Source organism: Anomaloglossus baeobatrachus, chromosome 1, assembly GCF_048569485.1.
Source record: "Anomaloglossus baeobatrachus isolate aAnoBae1 chromosome 1, aAnoBae1.hap1, whole genome shotgun sequence".
Taxonomy (NCBI): Eukaryota; Metazoa; Chordata; class Amphibia; order Anura; family Aromobatidae; genus Anomaloglossus; species Anomaloglossus baeobatrachus.
In genome coordinates, this window is record NC_134353.1 from 584,116,911 (window position 1) to 584,139,356 (window position 22,446).

The 22,446-nt window shown below is 48.9% G+C and overlaps 1 protein-coding gene across 2 annotated transcripts in view; it reads left to right on the forward strand.

The window, feature by feature from the left end:
* Positions 1-22,446, forward strand: part of TJP2 (tight junction protein 2) — a 300,601-nt gene that overhangs the window by 207,244 nt on the left and 70,911 nt on the right. The window lies entirely within an intron of this gene.

The window sequence follows — 22,446 nt, forward strand, 5'->3', positions numbered from 1 at the left end:
CTCTTCCAGCACGCCAAACAGATTTTTTTCTGTCAACTCCCCCCTGCTCCAAGGCCGCCGCCTTCTCTCAGGCCGTGGCATCCTTACAGGCCAACGGAGTAATTGTACCGGTTCCCGCCAGGGAACGGTTCAGAGGTTTTTACTCAAATCTCTTCCTAGTCCCCAAAAAGGACGGTTCCTTCCGGCCCATCCTGGATCTCAAGCTTCTCAACAAGCATGTTCAGGTGCGGCATTTTCGCATGGAGTCTCTGCGATCAGTCATTGCCTCAATGACCCAAGGAGATTTCCTGGCATCCATCGACATCAGAGATGCCTATCTGCATGTGCCAATTGCAGTTTCACACCAGCGTTGGCTACGTTTTGCAATCGGAGAGGAACATTTCCAATTCGTGGCTCTCCCCTTCGGGTTAGCCACGGCCCCTCGAGTATTTACCAAGGTCATGGCAGCAGTGGTTGCGGTTCTGCACCTCCAGGGGTTGGCAGTGATTCCTTACCTGGACGACCTTCTTGTCAAGGCTTCATCCAGTGCAGACTGTCAGCGGAGTGTCTCGCTCACTCTCGCCACTCTTGTTCAATTCGGGTGGCTTGTCAATCTGCCCAAGTCCACTCTGACCCCGACCCAAAAACTTACGTACCTAGGGATGCAATTCGAGACTCTGCCGGCACTTGTGAAGCTGCCCTTAGTCAAACAGCAGTCCCTCCATCTGGCGGTGCGCTCTCTGTTGAGGCCCCGCCGTCATTCCATCAGGCACCTCATGCAGGTGCTGGGTCAGATGGTGGCGTCAATGGAAGCGGTTCCCTTTGCCCAGTTCCATCTGCGTCCTCTGCAGCTGGACATTCTCCGCTGTTGGGACAAGCGGACTTCTTCCTTGCACAAGTTAGTGGCTCTGTCGCCACAGACAAAGAGCTCTCTTCAGTGGTGGCTTCGGCCCCTCTCTCTGTCTCAGGGACGCTCCTTCCTGATCCCGTCCTGGGTGATTCTCACCACGGATGCCAGTCTACCCGGCTGGGGAGCAGTATTTCTCCACCACCGAGCACAGGGCACTTGGAATCCGTCCGAATCAGCCCTCTCGATCAATGTGCTGGAGATCAGAGCTGTGCTTCTAGCTCTCGTAGCCTTTCACCACCTGTTGGCGGGCAAGCACATTCGAGTCCAGTCAGACAACGCGACAGCAGTTGCCTACATCAATATCCGCAGTCCACATCCCAGGCGTAGAAAACTGGGAGGCAGATTATCTCAGCCGTCAAACCGTGGACAGCGGTGAGTGGGCCCTGCATCCGGCAGTGTTCCGGTCAATCTGCCGCAAGTGGGGCACTCCGGAAGTGGATCTAATGGCATCCCGGCACAACAACAAGGTTCCGGTTTACGTGGCTCGCTCCCACGATCCTCAGGCCTTTGCAGCGGACGCGCTGGTTCAGGATTGGTCCCAGTTCCGTCTGTCTTACGTGTTTCCCCCTCTAGCTCTCTTGCCTAGAGTCCTGCGCAAGATCAGAATGGAGGGCCGTCGTGTCATACTCATTGCTCCAGACTGGCCCAGGCGAGCTTGATACCCAGACCTGCTCCGTCTGTCCGTAGAGGTGCCGTGGCATCTCCCGGACCGCCCAGACCTTCTCTCACAAGGTCCGTTTTTCCGCCAGAATTCTGCAGCTCTCAGATTGACGGCGTGGCTCTTGAGTCCTGGATCCTGACGGCTTCCGGCATTCCTCCCGAAGTCATCTCCACTATGACTCAGGCTCGGAAGTCTTCCTCGGCCAAGATTTACCACAGGACTTGGAGAATTTTCCTGTCCTGGTGTCGTTCTTCCGGGCATGCCCCTTGGCCTTTTTCCTTGCCGACCATCCTGTCCTTTCTACAGTCCGGTCTGCAGCTAGGACTATCCCTCAATTCCCTTAAGGGACAGGTCTCGGCTCTGTCAGTGTTGTTCCAGTGGCGTATCGCCCAACTGGCCCAGGTGCGCACCTTCATGCAGGGCGCATCTCACATCATTCCACCTTACCGGCGGCCTTTGGATCCCTGGGACCTTAATCTGGTCCTCACGGCCTTACAGAAACCCCCCTTTGAGCCTCTTAGGGAGGTTTCTTTGTTTCGACTTTCATAGAAGGTCGTCTTTCTGGTGGCCATAACTTCTCTCAGGAGAGTCTCTGATTTGGCTGCGCTCTCTTCGGAGTCACCTTTTTTGGTTTTTCACCAAGACAAGGTGGTTCTCCGTCCGACTCCGGACTTTCTCCCTAAGGTGGTGTCTCCTTTCCACCTTAGCCAGGACATTTCATTGCCTTTCTTTTGTCCGGCTCCTGTGCATTGCTTTGAGAAAGCGTTGCATACTTTAGATCTGGTGCGGGCGCTCCGGATCTATGTGTCACGCACCACTGTTCTTAGGCGGTGCACCTCTCTTTTTGTGCTGACCACAGGTCATCGCAAGGGTCTCTCGGCTTCTAAACCGACCCTAGCTTGTTGGATTAGGTCGGCCATATCCGATGCCTACCAGTGCACTCAGGTGCCTCCCCTGCCGGGGATCAAGGCGCATTCGACCAGAGCTGTCGGTGCCTCTTGGGCTTTCAGGCACCAGGCTACGGCTCAGCAGGTCTGTCAGGCTGCCACTTGGTCTAGTCTGCACACCTTTTCGAAGCACTACCAAGTGCATGCTCATGCTTCGGCAGATGCGAGCTTGGGCAGACGCATCCTTCAGGCGGCTGTCGCCCATTTGTGAAGTTAGGTTTTGCCTACTTCTCAGTTTTCTGTTTATTTCCCACCCATGGACTGCTTTGAGACGTCCCATGGTCTGGGTCTCCCATAAGGAACGATGAAGAAAAAGAGAATGTTGTTTACTTACCGTAAATTCTTTTTCTTATAGTTCCGACATGGGAGACCCAGCACCCTCCCTGTTGCCTGTTGGCAGTTTCCTTGTTCCGTGTGTTTTCACCGGCTGTTGTTGTAGACAGAGGTTCCGGTTGTTCCGGGTTTTGCTCTATCTCTACTTGTGGGTGGATGTCCTCCTTCAGCTTTTGCACTAAACTGGCTAGATTTGGTTATCCAGGGGGTGTATATGCTCGGAGGGAGGAGCTACACTTTTTAGTGTAGTACTTTGTGTGTCCTCCGGAGGCAGAAGCTATACACCATGGTCTGGGTCTCCCATGTCGGAACTATAAGAAAAAGAATTTACGGTAAGTAAACAAAATTCTCTTTTTTTATTTCTTCAATCAATAGTACACATGAAAATAAGAAACTTTGTAATATATCTTATCAGGCAAATATGCTTCTTTCTCTGCCAGAATTGATCAGTCAGTATCAATATTCTCAATTATGAGATACAATCTGTATCAGTGAAGACTTTCCCATTACTGAGATAGGAGATGGCAGTTAATACTGATGAGATTCTATGATTGAGGGGGCAGAGCTAGAGTCATTGGTAGGAGCTAGAGACAGCTCCGCCCCCACCCTCTTCTGTCTACATATACAAGAGAACCAAGAGTTTTTGTGTGCAAAAATAAACTATTTTATTAGATACAGAAGGTGAATAACCATAAAATCACATAAAATCCATTGTTTACAGGACCCAGAGCAGGGATGCATGCCATATCAGGGCTCAATTTTAGACAATAATAATATAGTAATGCACCCAATATGGTGCATATGTTGAGTGTAGTTTAAGCAGTATCAACCTGTCCGAAATGTTACCCCTCAAGGCCCCATCATATCGATGCAATTGCCATACTATCTTCGGTATATCTACCAGTCAGTGGTGGGGTGGTATGGCCCAGCCTGGTCACAGCAACAACCTCACAACGGCGACGTACGTTTCGAACAACGATATTTTAAAATCTTCATCAGGATGGAGGTATTCTAACCATCCATCCCAGAGCTCCGGTTTTAAATGAGCGCGCTATGAGACCGGCCCGGAAGTTCGCACACGGCGCATGCGCCGGCTCACAGGCAAGTCCTGCGAGACCGCCACCGTCACGTCATAATCGCGCATGCGCGGGAGCGTGGACGCGTCTCCATGGCTCCCGCGCAGGAACGAGACGGCCAGACGGCGGCGATCAGGCAGGGACGAGCATGTGAGCCGGCGTACGCGCACAGGAACCACCGGAGCTCGCCAGAAGCGTAACAGCATATACAAACATCATGTTGCAGGTATATAGAATCCACAAATGCAGAGAATGGCAGGCATAATAACATTGTTTGTATCATATTCCACAAGGAGCATCCTTTCTCATCTTTAATAGTCCATGTGGGTATCCTGTCACACTTCCACCAATGGTAGTTTTTATCAGATTATCCTGCAATCACAAAGAGTATGAATGAAAACTCTGGGACAGGCGGACAGAAGGGTAAAAATTAAAAGTTATTAAAAATGATAAGATTATAGGTGGTTAGGAAGAAAATATGGTGGTATTACAACCAATAAGTGAGACAAAGGAGATATCTACAAATTATCTATCCCTGCAGAATTCATCCACAGGGCTGTGTATACTCTCATATATATGAGCACATGTCCTAGTGTTACAGGAAGGGTGAATAACTGACGGCCTCATTGAGACCTCTAGGGACCAGTGTGTCCAGGGTCACAATCCACCTCGTCTCGCATTGTGCTAGACGTTTCTTGAGGTCACCACCCCTGATTCCTCCCACTATGGCATCAATGCCTCTGATTTTTAAGTTTGGAGGGATCACAGGAGTGGTGAGACCTGAAGTGCCTAGGTAATGTTTTTGAAACACTCGGGTCTACCTCTGATTTGGCCGCAGCAATGTCTCTGACGTGCTCCCTGACCCTAATGCGGAGCTCACGGGAGGTGAGCCCCACATAGCTCAGGGGGCACGTACATGTAGCGAAATATATCACGTGTGTTGTACCACACGTGATATATTGTTTGATGTGGAAGTTCTTAGATCCATCTGATGAATAAAAAGATGAGCTACGGAGAACATTGCTGCAGGCCAAACAATGCCCACAAGGAAAGCATCCCTGTATGGGCCCACAAGAGCCAAATAGGTTAGCCCTAGGCGGGACATAGTGGCTCCGTACCAGAATATCTTTCAGATTTCTGGCCCTCCTTGAGGTCATCATTGGATTTTGGGTCAGTACCTCCGCAAGTGCCGGATCAGTAAAGAGTACCGGCCAGTGTTTCTTCATAATCTGGCGCATAGTCTCCCACTCTTGGTTGTAGGTCCCAATGAACCTCACTGTGCTCCTTGTGGAATATGATACAAACATTGTTGTTATGCCTGCCATTCTCTGCATTTGTGGATTCTATATACCTGCAACATGATGTTTGTATATGCTGTTACGCTTCTGGCGAGTTCCGGTGGTTTCTGTGCGCGTGCGCCGGCTCACATGCTCGTCCCTGCCTGATCGCCGCCGTCTCGTGCCTGCGCAGGTACCATGGAGACGCGTCCACGCTCCCGCGCATGCGCGATTATGACGTGACGGCGGCGGTCTTGCGGGACTTGCCTGTGAGCCGGCGCATGCGCCGTGTGCGAACTTCCGGGCCGGTCTCATAGCGCGCTCATTTAAAACCGGAGCTCTGGGATGGATGGTTAGAATACCTCCATCCTGATGAAGATTTTAAAATATCGTTGTTCGAAACGTACGTCGCCGTTGTGAGGTTGTTGCTGTGACCAGGCTGGGCCATACCACCCCACCACTGACTGGTAGATATACCGAAGATAGTATGGCAATTGCCGCGATATGATGGGGCCATGAGGGGTAACATTTCTGACAGGTTGATACTGCTTAAATTGCACTCAACATATGCACCGGATTGGGTGCATTACTATATTATTATTGTCTAAAATTGAGCCCTGATATGGCATGCATCCCAGCTCTGGGTCCTGTAAACAATGGATTTTATGTGATTTTATGGTTATTCACCTTCTGTATCTAATAAAATTGTTTATTGTTGCACACAAAAACTCTTGGTTCTCTTGTATATGTATTATGCTTTTGAGTTTGTGCCATTTGTGGGGGCTTTTACCACATTATCCCCACATACAAATACGTTGTGCTCTCTGGAGCGTTTTTCTAATCCTCTTCTGTCTACATAGAATCTCATTATAAACAACCAATACCATAATACACGATAGCATTCGTGCCATAATCAGCATATGGAAAAAGCCATATATAGAAAATTATTGTAACAATTAGAGGAAAAAATCTGTACAAAGGCTTAGTAGTTTGAAAAAATATATAAATTTTATTAAGTGAAAAATACATATAACATTACATATTAAAACTTGTAGAGACAGGTGATGAGTACCACTAGATGGCGCCCTCACAGCACACTGGTATGCAGATGGATATAGCAAGACAGCTCAGTGGCCAAAAGGTCACATAAAACAACCAAATGGCATCATAATAAAAGTCCACTGACTGGCAGGCATGAACCGTGCTGCAGCCATAACTACTAACATCAATATCCTTGCTTTGTGCAAATATAAATACAAGCACGGAATACCTGATCACAAAAATCTAGCATACCTAGAGCGTGGTGTGAGAGTCCAGACCCGACCTATAGGTTTCGATAATCCTTCTTCCGGGGGTGGTCTCAGGGTAAAAAGAAGGGTCCTTATAAATAAAAACCGTCCACTCATAGACCATGTAAGTCCGGGCCAATCAGAATAGACCTATTCAATCGGAGTCCCCCAAACTCCCTTTTATTAGCATTTATCATTGGTAGACAGCCTGAGATGCTGTGTTAGGCTCCGCCTCATGATGACGCGGTACCGGAAGTCTCAAAGTGTAGGCACCGCGTCACCAGCCAGGGGGTGTGTCCACCCTTTAATTGATGAAAAGCCTAAGATGCCGGGCTAGGCTCCGCCCCCATGATGACGCGGTGCCGGAAGTCTCCAAACGTAGGCACCGCGTCACCAGCCAGGGGGTGTGTCAACCGCGTCATATAGTGGAGTGGACATGTGCCGCACCATCTACCCACAAGGGCTCTTAGATGAGTATACCGCATGTATCAACGTGCCATGGCAACCAAACAACCATGGTAAATCATGCGTCAGCAATGTCCCCGTCATTGATAAAGGCTACACCTCCCCCCCCATTGATCCACATCTAATGTAGAAATACAGGGGGCGGTTCCCAAATGACGGAGGCGTATATATGACTTATAAGGCAAGTGGTGTGTCAATCATACAATATAGAGAGATACATCTTTTTTATACATATACATCATAAATATCACAATATAGCTTAAAGGTCAGAACGATGTCCAGTACGTCAGTGTCTGCACTAAATTGCAGCACATGTACACTTCATTGAAGATATGGCTATCATTTGTTCCCGGTTAACAATTTGTGGCGCGCGAGCGCACCGCCGCGAGCGCGTCCGGCCACTGCCATGACGATATCACCACGGGAGCGGTCATATGGATGCGCGCACGGCGACACAGAACAACCAGGGCGAGCGCACGCGCGCACTGGTGCCGAGACAAATGTAGTCTCTAATTGAAGGGGGGGGGGGGAAAGGGGGGGAAAGCGTTGGGGGGAGAGAATCCGAAAAGACCCACATATAGGGGAGAACGCCCCATATAACCATATAACGCACATATATGTTTCAAAAGCCCTATAAAGAAGACATATCTAATAAACAGAGTTATATCAAATGTATCCTAACAAATATCAGGTAAAACGGGCCTATGCATTCTTGCGATGATCTCATGGGTCACGAACTCCTCCAGAGTCGTATGTGGGCATTATAATAGGTCCGGAGTCACATGGAAAAGAAGACGTAAACTAAAATTAAAAAAATAAAAAATATTAAAAAAGGACCAGACAGTTAAAAAAAACACACGAAAGAGCAATACATAGAGCTGCAGACTGATAATTTACAGATATACGAAGAAGATAGTTGTCCAGGATACTCTATAGAAAGGACACGAAGCTTAAACACTCATTCAGCCCGTGGGGCTGTAGAGTCTTCAAGGTCCATATCCATTCAGTCTCACGCTGTGTGAGAAGGCGGCTAACATTGCCGCCCCGAATCCCGGTTATGATCTGGTCAATGCCCCTTACCTTCAGTAGGGTGTGGTCACAGCGATGGTATTTCTTAAAGTGCCTAGGTATTGTTTTTAGGCTTTCGATGTCTACCTCGTCCCTGGCGGCCTGGATGTTACGAACATGTTCTCTCACACGGACCTTCAAGGCCCGTGTGGTCAGGCCGACATAGACGAGGGGACATGGACACACAGCATAGTATACCACAGCCTTAGAGAGGCAATTAATTTTCTTCCTGATGGGAAAAACTTTCCCATCAGACGAAGTAAATTCTGTCGCTGTCTCAATATTGGGGCATGCCACGCACGCCCCACAGGGTGAGCAGCCAAATCTCGGCCTCGGTGTAACAGAGGCAGAGGACATAAACGGAAGGACACTTTTATCCTTTTTATTATAATGACTGCAAGTCAATATGTCCTTCAAATTCTTGGCCTTGCGGGCCTCAACCGATGCCTTGTCAGAAAGATATTTCTGAAGAATGGGATTAATCGTGAGTATAGACCAATACCGGGACATGACTTCCACCATCCGATCCCAGTGTGAGTGATACCTGGTGATCATTCTGACAATGTTAGCATTATTAGTCCTACGTCCACCAAATAGCACTTCAACACGTGGGGAGTTCCGGGCTCTGTTGTACGCTTTTTTAATGGACCTATTGCTATACCCGCTGTGAGGTAGCGCGGTCGGCTGCGCAGCAGAAGACACGAGATCCAGGCATCAAGGTTCACAGCACACGGTGTTTAATGTCCAAACAAAAAATCCACAGCCATATACATGTCCCTCCAGCAGAGAACACAAGAGTTGTGATCACTCCCTCACACCCGGCACACCTGCCCCTCGTTCCTGTTTCCATTTAACCCTTCCTTCAGCCTGTAGGGAAACAGCATTAACCCTAGAGTGGATTTACTTTCTATCATGGAGTGAGCACAACCGGGGCGAGACATACCGGCCGTCATAGATAACCCCGGTCACAGTCTCACACACCCCCCCCCTCAGTTCAAGCGAGCGGGGTTGAACTCCCGCCATCAAACACGGGCCGCGGGACAAGGCATCGGCGTTGCCCTGCAACCTACCGGCCCGGTGTTCAACCGTAAACCGGAAGTTCTGCAGAGAAAGGAACCACCGGGTAACCCGGGCATTCCGTTCCTTGGCGGACCTCATCCAGACCAGTGGAGAGTGATCCGTCACCAAGCGAAACTGCCGTCCCAGCAGGTAATAGCGTAGGGACTCCAAGGCCCACTTGATCGCCAGGCACTCCTTCTCCACTACGCTATAATTCCGCTCGGGAGGGGTGAGCTTCCTACTTAAGAAGGTGACGGGGTGTTCCTCCCCCTGAACCACCTGAGACAACACTGCCCCCAGGCCGACCTCAGAGGCGTCAGTCTGTACTATGAACTCCTTCCGGAAATCAGGGTGTACAAGAACGGGCTGTCCGCACAAGACCCCCTTCAGGGCCCGGAAGGAGTCCTCGGCCTGCGGAGTCCAGCGCACCATGACGGACTTCTTGCCTTTGAGAAGGTCCGTCAAGGGGGCTGATAGTCCCGCAAAATCCCTTACAAACCTCCTGTAGTACCCCACGATACCCAGGAAGGCCCTAACCTGCTTCGTGGTCAGGGGTCTAGGCCACTTCTGGATCGCCTCAACCTTGTTAATTTGGGGCTTAATCACTCCTTGGCCTATCACGTAGCCCAAGTAGCGGGCTTCCGTGAGTCCCAACGCACATTTCTTGGGATTGGCTGTCAATCCGGCTGTTCGAAGCGCGTCCACCACCGCTTGTACCTGTTCCAAGTGGGTCTGCCAATCGGAGCTGTAAATAATGATGTCATCAAGGTACGCTGATGCATACGCCTGGTGGGGTTCCAGCACCAAGTCCATCAACCTCTGGAACGTGGCCGGAGCGCCATGTAACCCAAAAGGCAAGACAACATAGTGGAAGAGACCCTCCGGCGTAACAAAAGCGGTTTTCTCCTTGGCGGACTCCGTCAGTGGCACCTGCCAGTACCCCTTGGTCAGGTCGAGCGTGGTAAAATATCGCGCCTGTCCCAGCCTATCAATCAGCTCATCCACCCGGGGCATGGGGTAGAGATCGAACTTGGATATTTCGTTCAATCTCCGGAAGTCATTGCAGAACCTTAAGGAGCCATCGGGTTTTGGTATTAGGACAATCGGACTAGCCCATTCACTCCGGGATTTTTCGATGACCCCCAGGCGTAGCATTGTCTTCACTTCTTCTGATATGGCTTGTCTTCGAGCCTCCGGCACGCGGTATGACTTCAGGCGTACCTTCAGGTGGGGCTCGGTGACAATGTCATGTCGTATTAGACTGGTCCTACCCGGCAACTCGGAGAAGACATCGGGGTTCTGCTGAACCAGCCGTCTGGCCTCTCGCCTCTGTTGCTTGGTGAGGGCTTCTCCGATCCTTACTTCCGGTTCGTCCTCTCCGGAGGTCGCTGAAGCCGGGAGTGGACGACCCGAAGAGGAGGGAGATGGGGGAAACTCAACCATCAGGCTTTCCCGTTCCTGCCACGGTTTTAATAGGTTGACATGGTATATTTGTTCAGGTTTCCGCCTACCGGGCTGCAATACTTTATAGTTGACCACCCCGACTTTTTCCTTTATCTCGTAGGGGCCTTGCCACTGAGCCAGGAATTTACTCTCCGCCGTGGGGATTAATACCAACACCCGATCCCCGGGTTTAAAGGTCCGCACGGTGGCTTGTCTATTGTAGCGGCCGCTTTGCGCGGCCTGAGCCTCCTGTAAATGCTCCTTCACAATTGGCATGACCGCGCTTATGCGGTTCTGCATACCTAAAATGTGTTCAATCACACTTTTATGGGGGGTGGGCTCTTGCTCCCATGTTTCCTTTGCCAGGTCCAACAATCCCCGGGGATGTCGCCCGTATAACAATTCAAAAGGCGAAAACCCCGTGGATGCCTGTGGCACCTCTCGGATGGCAAACATCAAATAGGGAAGCATCATATCCCAGTCTTTCCCGTCTTTGGAGATCACCCTTTTTAGCATGGTTTTCAGGGTTTTATTGAATCGTTCTACTAACCCATCCGTCTGAGGATGATACACAGACGTACGCAACTGCTTGATCTGGAGTAGCCGGCATAGTTCTTTGGTCACTTTAGACATGAATGGGGTCCCCTGATCCGTAAGGATCTCCTTGGGCAACCCCACCCGGCAGAACACAGAAAACAACTCCCGAGCTATAAGCTTCGCCGCAGTATGTCTGAGAGGTATCGCCTCTGGATACCGGGTGGCATAGTCAACGATCACTAGGATGTGTTGGTGCCCTCGAGCAGACTTTACGAGGGGCCCCACCAGATCCATCCCTATCCGTTCAAAAGGGACTTCTATAATGGGTAACGGCACCAACGGACTGCGAAAGTGGGCCAGTGGTGCGGTAAGCTGACACTCCGGGCAGGTTTCGCAGAACCGTTTTACCTCCCCAAAGACCCCGGGCCAATAGAACCTTTGCAATATTCGCTCCTGCGTTTTCTTGACCCCTAGGTGGCCACTCATCAGATGTTTATGAGCCAAGTCGAGGACCCGCCGGCGATACGGCTGGGGCACCACCAACTGCTCCACCCCCACGCCCCGTATTTCATCTACCCGGTAGAGTAAATCCTGTTTAAGAGCGAAATGGGGGTACCTTACCTGGGCACCGGGCAGCTGGGCCACCCCGTCAATTACTAACACCCTATTCCGGGCATGTATTAACGTAGGGTCCTGGAGTTGGGCTGTCCCAAACGCATCCGGGGATGCCTCCAAGTCCGGGATGGGCTCGACCGTCTCAGCCTCTCCTGCCAATACCTCTAGGGGCGACCTATCGGGTTCACATTCTGTCCCTATCATGGGGACCCCTACGGCAGGTGTCCCGGATTCAGGATTGTAGGGCTCAGGCCCCGGACTGACCAATATCGGAGGGGACCTAGGGGTTCCCTTCCATAAAGTCCAAAAATAGGGCAGATCCCGTCCTAGGATCACGTCATAAGGAAGAGTGTTAAGCAGTCCCACCTCATGTTGCACCTGACCGCAAGGTGCTGTGATGGTGACAATCCCCGTGGGATAGTCTCGGCGGTCCCCATGTATGCAAACCACCCCCACGGTACGTCCTGTGGCCTTTACTTTAGCCCTCAAGGTGGATCGCACAAGGGTCACTAAGCTTCCGGAATCCAACAATCCTGTAACCGGACATCCATTCACCTGTATTTGGCACAAGTGGGGCTCAGTCTCTGGGGGAACCAGGTCAGCGGTACACACCACCTGAGCATACATTGAACCCCGCCGGGTAACTCCACAATCCATGGGCTCCGTGGTCAGGGGACACTGGGCTTCCATATGTCCCACCCGCTGGCACCGCCAACATCTAATAGGGAAGGAAACCCCCTTGACAAGTTGTCGTTTAGGGTACATGGCCTTCCGGACCTCAGGAACGGCGGGCGCGGCCTCAGCCGGGATGGTAGCGGACTCCTGTACCGGTGTCGGTGGTGGGTCCTTGGCCCTAGGCTTGGAGGGGCCGGACCGACGGGCGGTACGCAAAGTCTCAGTGTCCCGTATCAAGTCCTGCGTAGCCACATGCCGCTCTACCAGGGACACTAATTGGTCCAGGGTACTCGGGTCACCCTGTCCTACCCACCGTTGAACGGTGACGGGTAAAGTGCGCACAAAACGATCCACTACTACCCTTTCCACCATTTGCGCCGGGCTCAGAGTGTCAGGCTGCAACCACTTTTTTACAAGATGTAATAAGTCATAGGCCTGGGAGCGTACGGGTTTGGCTTCCTCATAGAACCACTGATTAACCCGCTGAGCCCGTACATAGGTATTCACCCCCAACCGAGCCAGTATTTCGGCTTTCAGGGTCACATAGTCAATGGCGTCCTCGGTACCGAGGTCCAGGTACGCTTTTTGGGGTTCCCCTGTCAGATAGGGCGACAATACCTCAGCCCACTGGGGGGTCGGCAGCTTTTCCCGCTCGGCCACCCGCTCAAACACTGCCAGGAACGCTTCCACATCATCCCCCGGGGTCATCTTTTGCAACGCTTGTCTCACCGCTTTCCGGACGCTGCTGTCGTCACCCGGTCCCGGGGTTGTTGCTGCCGGTCCGGCACGGATTGACTTGGCCAGGAGAACCATCTGTTCTTGGTGCCTTTTTTCCTGCAATTTCAAGGATTGCTGGTGCTGTTGCTGCTGTTGCTCCAACGTCTGGAGCAGGTGGGTATTCACCTGTTGTTGCTGTGCATTAGCCTCTTGTTGTTGTGCATTAGCCTGAGCCAAATGCCTTAGTATGTCCTCCATGGCGTCGCTGGGTTTGGGCCGTAGTATAGCTGCTTGAATCCAGGACATGTGCTACCGGATCACCAGAAAAGGAAGTTACACCTCACCGGGCTGGCATGCCCGCCGATTCTCCACCATATGTGAGGTAGCGCGGTCGGCTGCGCAGCAGAAGACACGAGATCCAGGCATCAAGGTTCACAGCACACGGTGTTTAATGTCCAAACAAAAAATCCACAGCCATATACATGTCCCTCCAGCAGAGAACACAAGAGTTGTGATCACTCCCTCACACCCGGCACACCTGCCCCTCGTTCCTGTTTCCATTTAACCCTTCCTTCAGCCTGTAGGGAAACAGCATTAACCCTAGAGTGGATTTACTTTCTATCATGGAGTGAGCACAACCGGGGCGAGACATACCGGCCGTCATAGATAACCCCGGTCACAGTCTCACACCGCGGTCACGAAATCTTTGCTTAAGATCCAAAGCTCTGGATTCAAAAGCAGAATCTGAAGAGCAGATTTGCCGTAGGCGAAGAAATTGTCCTATAGGGACCGCTCGTACAACATGTGCGGGGTGGGCAGAAGTAGCATGTAAAACAGAGTTCACAGACGTGTCTTTGCGATATAGGTCCGTTTGCAGAAAGCCTGAAGTGTCACGTATGACCAGGACGTCTAGGAATTCAAGGGACGTGTCACTGTACTTATGAGTTAGCCGTATATTCATCTCATTCTTATTCAAATTTTGTATAAATAAATTAAGATCTGGGATAGTCCCCTGCCAGATAAAAAAGATGTCATCGATGTACCGCGTCCAAAATGGGACGCTGTCCACCGATGACATCCAATCTGACAGGAGAAGGTCCCTCTCCCACAGCCCCAGGAATAAATTTGCATATGAGGGCGCAAAGGCCGCCCCCATTGCTGTACCCTGGAGCTGCAGGTACAGGGACCCCCCAAAAAAGAAAAAATTGTGAGTCAAGGCAAAACTCAATAGTTTCATGACAAAGTCCCTCTCAGTCCCAGACATGCCGGTCATTGAGAGAAAATATGAAGTCGCCTGTAGTCCGTCACGATGTCGAATGCTCGTATAGAGCGATTCGACATCGCAAGAGACCAACAGGGAACCCTCCCCCACATAGATGGAGTCAATTTTTTGTAGAAAACTACTCGTGTATCTTGTGTATGACGGAAGAGACTCAACTAAAGGCTTCAGCAAAGAGTCGATATAAATGCATACACGTTCAAGAAAATTGCCCACACCCGACACAATCGGTCTCCCAGGTGGCGTATTTACATCTTTATGTATCTTAGGTAGCAGATACAGCATCGGTATCGTCTGCTCATCCAGAGTCAGTGCATCGAACAGTCTCCTCTCTATGATCCCACAATCAACAGCTTCAGTCAATAGGCAATGTAGTTCTTTTACAAATTTGCTAAGGGGATTAAAAGTGAGGCGTTGGTAACACTCACTCACCCGAAGTTGTCTATATGCCTCTTTTTCATGGTGTGCACGGCCACACCACAATATTTCCGCCCTTGTCGGCCGGTTTAATTACTATATCTTCTGATCTCCTGATCCTGTCAATGCAGCTCCTCTCCTCCCTGGTTAAGTTATCATTATAAATATTAGTGGGGAATTTAGAAAATTCCTCGGAGACGAGCCGCACGAACAGGTCTACATTAGGACAGGCCGACAAGGGGGGAAATTTTTTTGACTTGATCCGCAGCCGTGAAGGAATCTTACCTGGAGCCCCGGAAGAATGTTCCTCAGACAACTCCTCCAAGATACGTAGGGCAGATTGTTCGCTCTCTGTTGGAAAAATTTTTCATAAGTCGTCGTCATGGAACCATTTCTTCAACATCAGTGCTCGACCAAAGATATGTAGATCCTTCACGGCTGTAAATGGATCAAATCGTGAACAGGGTGAGAAGGTAAGGCCCCTAGCTAGAACCTCATTGTCTAGGGCTGAAAATTTATGTTGGGATAGATTTATTACCTTTGGGGTATTGACCGATTTACCCACCCCTGGGGGTCTTTTGTTCTGATTGCCGGTCGTTTTTGGTTGTTGTAGTTGTTCCCCTTTTCTTCTACTCCCAAAACGCGTGGTCACAGGAGATTGAGACTGATCCGACACACCGCCCGCAGACGAGACCGAGGACACCGACACCGACCTGCCACGTGCAAAACATGGTATTGGCTTGCGCCACCTGTACACCTTTAGCTGCTGGTAATCAGTCATGTCACGTGCAAATTTTTTTAGAGTGCGTCTCTCTAATGGATTTTTCCCATTCCTCAGAACTGGTTGCCATCGCTGAGTCAAAAGTCGCAATCTCCTCGGCCGTGGAGGTTGCCTTCAACTCCGAATAAGTGATGTCTAACTCTTTCTCCACTTCCTCCAAGGTTTTTGAGTTCAGACCGACCAACAACTGCATGAGTTTAAGTGAACCCGTGGAACAGACTTCTTCCCACTTGCTAATAAAGGTCGTATCCTCCACAGGGAAAGAGGGAAATACCTGAATCCTTAATCCTCGAGGGACCATTTGTTTAGAAATGTATCCCTCGAGGAAAGCCCTGTTCCACCACACCTTCGTGCGCCTATGCAGAAGGCGCTTAACATTATTCTGCAGCTCAATGCGTCCCCTGGGTTCAGTACCACTACCATCAGGTAGGTTACCATCAAAACCTCTACTACAAGCAAGTTTCCAGGAAATATCCCTGGTCCGGTAAACCATGCTTGGTATAGGACAAACCTGTGAAAATACACAGAAAATCATATTAACAACCAATACCATAATACACGATAGCATTCGTGCCATAATCAGCATATGGAAAAAGCCATATACAGAAAATGATTGTAACAATTAGAGGAAAAAATCTGTACAAAGGCTTAGTAGTTTGAAAAAATATATAAATTTTATTAAGTGAAAAATACATATAACATTACATATTAAAACTTGTAGAGACAGGTGATGAGTACCACTAGATGGCGCCCTCACAGCACACTGGTATGCAGATGGATATAGCAAGACAGCTCAGTGGCCAAAAGGTCACATAAAACAACCAAATGGCATCATAATAAAAGTCCACTGACTGGCAGGCATGAACCGTGCTGCGGCCATAACTACTAACATCAATATCCTTGCTTTGTGCAAATATAAATACAAGCACGGAATACCTGATCACAAAAATCTAGCATACCTAGAGCGTGGTGTGAGAGTCCAGACCCGACCTATAGGTTTCGATAATCCTTCTTCCGGGGGTGGTCTCAGGGTAAAAAGAAGCGTCCTTATAAATAAAAACCGTCCACTCATAGACCATGTAAGTCCGGGCCAATCAGAATAGACCGTTTTACCTGATATTTGTTAGGATACATTTGATATAACTCTGTTTATTAAATATATGTCTTCTTTATAGGGCTTTTGAAACATATATGTGCGTTATATGGGGCGTTCTCCCCTATATGTGGGTCTTTTCGGATTCTCTCCCCCCAACGCTTTCCCCCCTTTTTCTTTCCCCCCCCCCCTTCAATTAGAGACTACATTTGTCTCGGCACCAGTGCGCGCGTGCGCTCGCCCTGGTTGTTCTGTGTCTCCGTGCGCGCGTCCATATGACCGCACCCGTGGTGATATTATCGCCATGGCAGTGGCCGGACGCGCTCGCGGCGGTGCGGTGCCTCCTGGGCGTCCGCTCGCGCGCCACAAATGGTTAACCGGGAACAAATGATAGCCATATCTTCAATGAAGTGTACATGTGCTGCAATTTAGTGCCGACACTGACGTACTGGTCATCGTTCTGACCTTTAAGCTATATTGTGATATTTATGATGTACATGTATAAAAAAGATGTATCTCTCTATATTGTATGATTGACACACCACTTGCTTTATAAGTCATATATACGCCTCCGTCATTTGGGAATCGCCCCCTGTATTTCTACATTAGATGTGGATCAATGGGGGGGGAGGTGTAGCCTTTATCAATGACGGGGACATTGCTGACGCATGATTTACCATGATTGTTTGGTTGCCATGGCACTTTGATACATGCGGTATACTCATCTAAGAGCCCTTGTGGGTAGATGGTGCGGCACATGTCCACTCCACTATATGACGCGGTTGACACACCCCCTGGCTGGTGACGCGGTGCCTACGTTTGGAGACTTCCGGCACCGCGTCATCATGGGGGCGCAGCCTAGCCCTGCATCTTGGGCTTTTCATCAATGAAAGGGTGGACATGGTGACGCGGTGCCTACGTTTGGAGACTTCCGGCACCGCGTCATCATGGGGGCGGAGCCTAGCCCGGCATCTTGGGCTTTTCATCAATGAAAGGGTGGACATGGTGACGCGGTGCCTACGTTTGGAGACTTCCGGCACCGCGTCATCATGGGGGCGGAGCCTAGCCCGGCATCTTGGGCTTTTCATCAATGAAAGGGTGGACACACCCCCTGGCTGGTGACGCGGTGCCTACACTTTTGAGACTTCCGGTACCGTGTCATCATGGGGGCGGAGCCTAACCCGGCATCTCGGGCTTTTCATCAGTAAAGGGGTGGACACACCTCCTGGATGGTGACGCGGTGCCTACACTTTGAGACTTCCGGTACCGCGTCATCATGGGGGCGGAGCCTAACACGGCATCTCAGGCTGTCTACCAATGATAAATGCTAATAAAAGGGAGTTTGGGGGACTCCGATTGAATAGGTCTATTCTGATTGGCCCGGACTTACATGGTCTATGAGTGGACGGTTTTTATTTATAAGGACGCTTCTTTTTACCCTGAGACCACTCCTGGAAGAAGGATTATCGAAACCTATAGGTCGGGTCTGGACTCTCACACCACGCTCTAGGTATGCTAGATTTTTGTGATCAGGTATTCTGTGCTTGTATTTATATTTGCACAAAACAAGGATATTGATGTTTAGTAGTTATGGCTGCAGCACGGTTCATGCCTGCCAGTCAGTGGACTTTTATTATGATGCCATTTGGTTGTTTTATGTGACCTTTTGGCCACTGAGCTGTCTTGCTATATCCATCTGCATACCAGTGTGCTGTGAGGGCGCCATCTAGTGGTACTCATCACCTGTCTCTACAAGTTTTAATATGTAATGTTATATGTATTTTTCACTTAATAAAATTTATATATTTTTTCAAACTACTAAGCCTTTGTACAGATTTTTTCCTCTAATTGATAGAATCTCATTAGCACCAACTGCCATCTCCTATCTCAGTAATGGTAAAGTCTTCACTGATTTCTCTGATAACATATATTACAAAGTTGCTCATTTTCATGTGCACTATTGATTTATGAAATGAAAATATAAAATGATAGTTACTCAATAAATTCTAGAAAATGGGGAGTTAAACAAGCACTTCATTCAAATATTAAATCCTCCACTACCACTACCTCAAAACACCAGGGAAGTCTTAATTAATCGGGTGACATGGTGGCTGAGTGGTTAGCACTGCCTGCAGTGCTGGGGTTCTGGGCTCAAATCCCACCTAAAACAACATCTGCAGGGAGTGTGTACGTTCTCCCCATATTTGTGTGGGTTTCCTCCCACACTCCAAAAACATACTGATTGGGGCTCACAAATTAAATCCCCTATCGGGACAGAGTTGCCAATGTATGTAAAGTGCTGTTGAATTAATAGTGCTATATAAATGAATAAATATTATTTATTTTTATTTTTTCTATTAGCTAAACTTGCTTGCTTCCTTTTAGTTTGACCTATCTAAACTGTTAGTATGGGCATACAGGTTATAGAATGCTGAAATAGGCCATACCTTTATGTCTGATATCAGAGCCTTATTGTGGATAAATAATCTATTACCACTTTATGTAAATGAGCTCTTCCAGGCTATGGGGCAGATGCTGCCTGGAAGATAACTTCGCCTCCAGAGATTATTTTAAGTATAAGGAGCTTTACCAGTGTGATGGCTGCTGTTTGCTTTCACTGCAGAGCTGTGTGTGATTATAACTGACACTTCTGCAGGTGCCTCTCCGCTTCAGCCTCCATCTCACAGGCACACAGTGTATATGTTATATTATAGTGTAATATTGTTGTAATTAAGCAGAGCTCGGGGAGCTGAAAAAAATGTGTTTGCAAGAAGACAAATTTAATTTCTCCTGTTCTGTCAGTTGCTTCTCACACTGGTAACGCCCTTTTTATTTAAAATAACCCCTGGAGGCGGAGTTATCTTTCAGGCAGCATCCACCCCATAGCCTGGAACAGCTTATTTACATAAAGGGATAAAAGTTAATTTATCCACCACAAGGCATCTGATATGAGACATACAGGTATGGCTTTTTTCCGCATTCTATAACCTGTATGTCCATATTAAGTTTAGCAAGGTCAAATGTGGTGCCAGATTCCCTTTAAAAAAAAAAAAAAGTTAAATTTAATAAAACTATCCACATATACTACAATATTGATTGGCTTATGCAGATATATACATAACTGTATTTTTTAAATCAAAGACAGAAAGATTGTCCTCTCATAGCCTAGATGATGGTCGATCAATTGTTCTGCATTCTTCTTTGGTGCCTCACATTGATTTGTGTTGGTTATACAGCTATATTAAGGATTCTGGTTTCTGGAAGGGCTATAAGTATAATTGGGATAATACATTCCGTCATAATATGGGGAGCTTTTTAATAAAATAATATATGGTAGCTAAGTTACTAATTCTGCCTGTCACTAGTATTAATTTCTGCAGGGTTTACCAGTATAAAGATTTATTAAGTCATATGTAGAAGCTTTGCGTTCCAGGGATCAGTCTGTGAGGATGCTGTCCGGTTATAGATATTACCTTAGACTGACCTAAAGCTCTTGAAATCACATAACAAGTGATGAAATTGTTTATCACTATAAATAATTGGACCCACAAGGAATGCGTGCGAGTTAGATCTGTTCTGGATGTGCTTTATACGGTATATTCATGTTGAAAGGAGGAATCGATCTAATATAACTTGTCAATACTTACTCTAGGGATTTTCCTTACTTTTTTTTTAGGCAATGTGCGCACTGGAAAATGGAATTTTCTCAAGAAAATTCCACAGGCATTGAAAGATTACCGCACCCGCGGTAAAAAACTGCGGCAAACCGCACCCGAAAACCGCATGCGGTTTGCCGTGGTTTTACCGCGGTATTGCTCGCGGTTTTGCCGCGTGCGGTTTGGTTTGGTACATGTGTTTTATTGCATTCAATGCAATAAAACACATTGAAGAAAAAATAAAATCATTTCCTTCTGAGATAGATAGTAGATAGATAAATACCGTATTTTTCGGACCATAAGACGCAATTTTTTCCCCCAAATGTTGGGGGAAAGTTGGGGGTGCGTTTTATGGTCTGATTGTGGCTGCGGGGAATGAGGTGCTGCGGTGGAGCGGGTCATCAGGGGCACGAGCAGGCTGTAGCAGCCTGCTGTGACCACGTGGGCCCGCTCATTACATATGCACACCCATCCTCCCGCCCATCTCTCAGCACAGAAGCCGGCGCTGACAGGTGGGCGGGAGGACGAGCGGGGACGCGCGCATAGTAAAGAGCCGGTCCACATGATCACCCCTGGCAATTACAGCCTGGAGTGATCATGTGCGGCTGTATTCACTGCCCCCCGTGCACCATCATCGTCATCATCGGCGCGGGGTGCAGTGAATCAGTGCACTCACCCGTCCCCGTGTGTGGAGCTGTTCCCCTGCAGCACGCGATGTCTTCCTGTCTGTGCCGGTCAGGTGATCTGTGCTGGTCAGCTGATCGGCACAGACAGGAAGACATCGCGTGCTGCAGGGGAACGGCTCCACACACACAGGTCAGTGGTGCAGAGAGGAAGATGATCGGTGCTGCAGGGAGTGAGGAAAAGGTGAGTATAAACGTTTTTTGTTTTTTTTTTCTCTCTGTGCTATAGGATACAGGCCATATACCAGGATGGTATATGAGCACGATGGGGGCATATAGCAGGATGGATGGGGGGGTATATGAACAGGATGGGGGGTATATGAACAGGATGGGAGTATATGAGCAGGATGGATGGGGTGTATATGAACAGGATGGGGGTATATGAACAGGATGGGGGTATATGAACAGGATGGGGGTATATGAACAGGATGGGGGTATATGAACAGGATGGATGGAGGGTATATGAGCAGGATGGATGGAGGGTATATGAGCAGGATGGATGGAGGGTATATCAATAGGATGGGGGTATATGAGCAGGATGGGGGTATATGAGCAGGATGGGGGTATATGAGCAGGATCATATACAAGGCAGGAGGATCATTACCAGGATGGGGTACCTTTTAGTAGAGAATTTGGGGACATTACCCCCCATAACAGTGTCAGCAGCAGATCCTCGCCCCATAAGTGTGTCATGACCACATTTTTTTGCTTAAAGTTTTATTTTCCTATTTTCTTCCTCTAAAACCAGGGTGCGTCTTTTATAGTCCGGTGCGTCTTATAGTCCGAAAAATACGGTAAATAGACAGAAGAATAGATAGAGGGATAGATAGAGGACAGATCGCTGCATTTCTCACGGTCGGTAGTGAGTTCACATTACCGGCCATGGGAAATGCCCTGTGGTTACCTCTGCTGTCTCGCTGCGAGGCTGCTTTCAGCCTGTGTCTGTGTCAGTCGCGGCTGGATGTAAGCAGCGCAGGACCTGTGGATTACGTCGGAGCTGTGTGTTTCGGGGGGGTTAATAAATGGGTGAACGAGGCTTTTTTGTGTTTTATTTAAAATAAAGGATTTTTCGGTGTGTGTGTGTGTGTGTGTGTTTTTTCACTTTACTTACAGGTTGATCATGTCAGCTGTCTCTTAGACGCTGCCATGATCAAGCCTAGACTTAGTGGCGGCGATTCGCCGCCATTAACTCTTTATTACCTGGATCGCCACGGCATCTAGAAGAGCTGGGGACACTCCGGTACTGCCACATAATGCATGCGACAGTCCCGGGGCAGCTGCGGCTGATATTCTCGGCTGCGGGAGGTGGGAGGGAGGCGGGGGACATTAACCCTGCCCCTTGCCCTCCCCAGCTTGAGAATACCGGACCGCCGCTGTGTGCTTACCTCGGCTGGACAGTAAATATACAGTGGAGCCCACGTGTTTTTGTTTTTTTTCTATATTTCTGTTTGCTTTCTATGTGTATTCTATATGTCTGTGTCTGTGA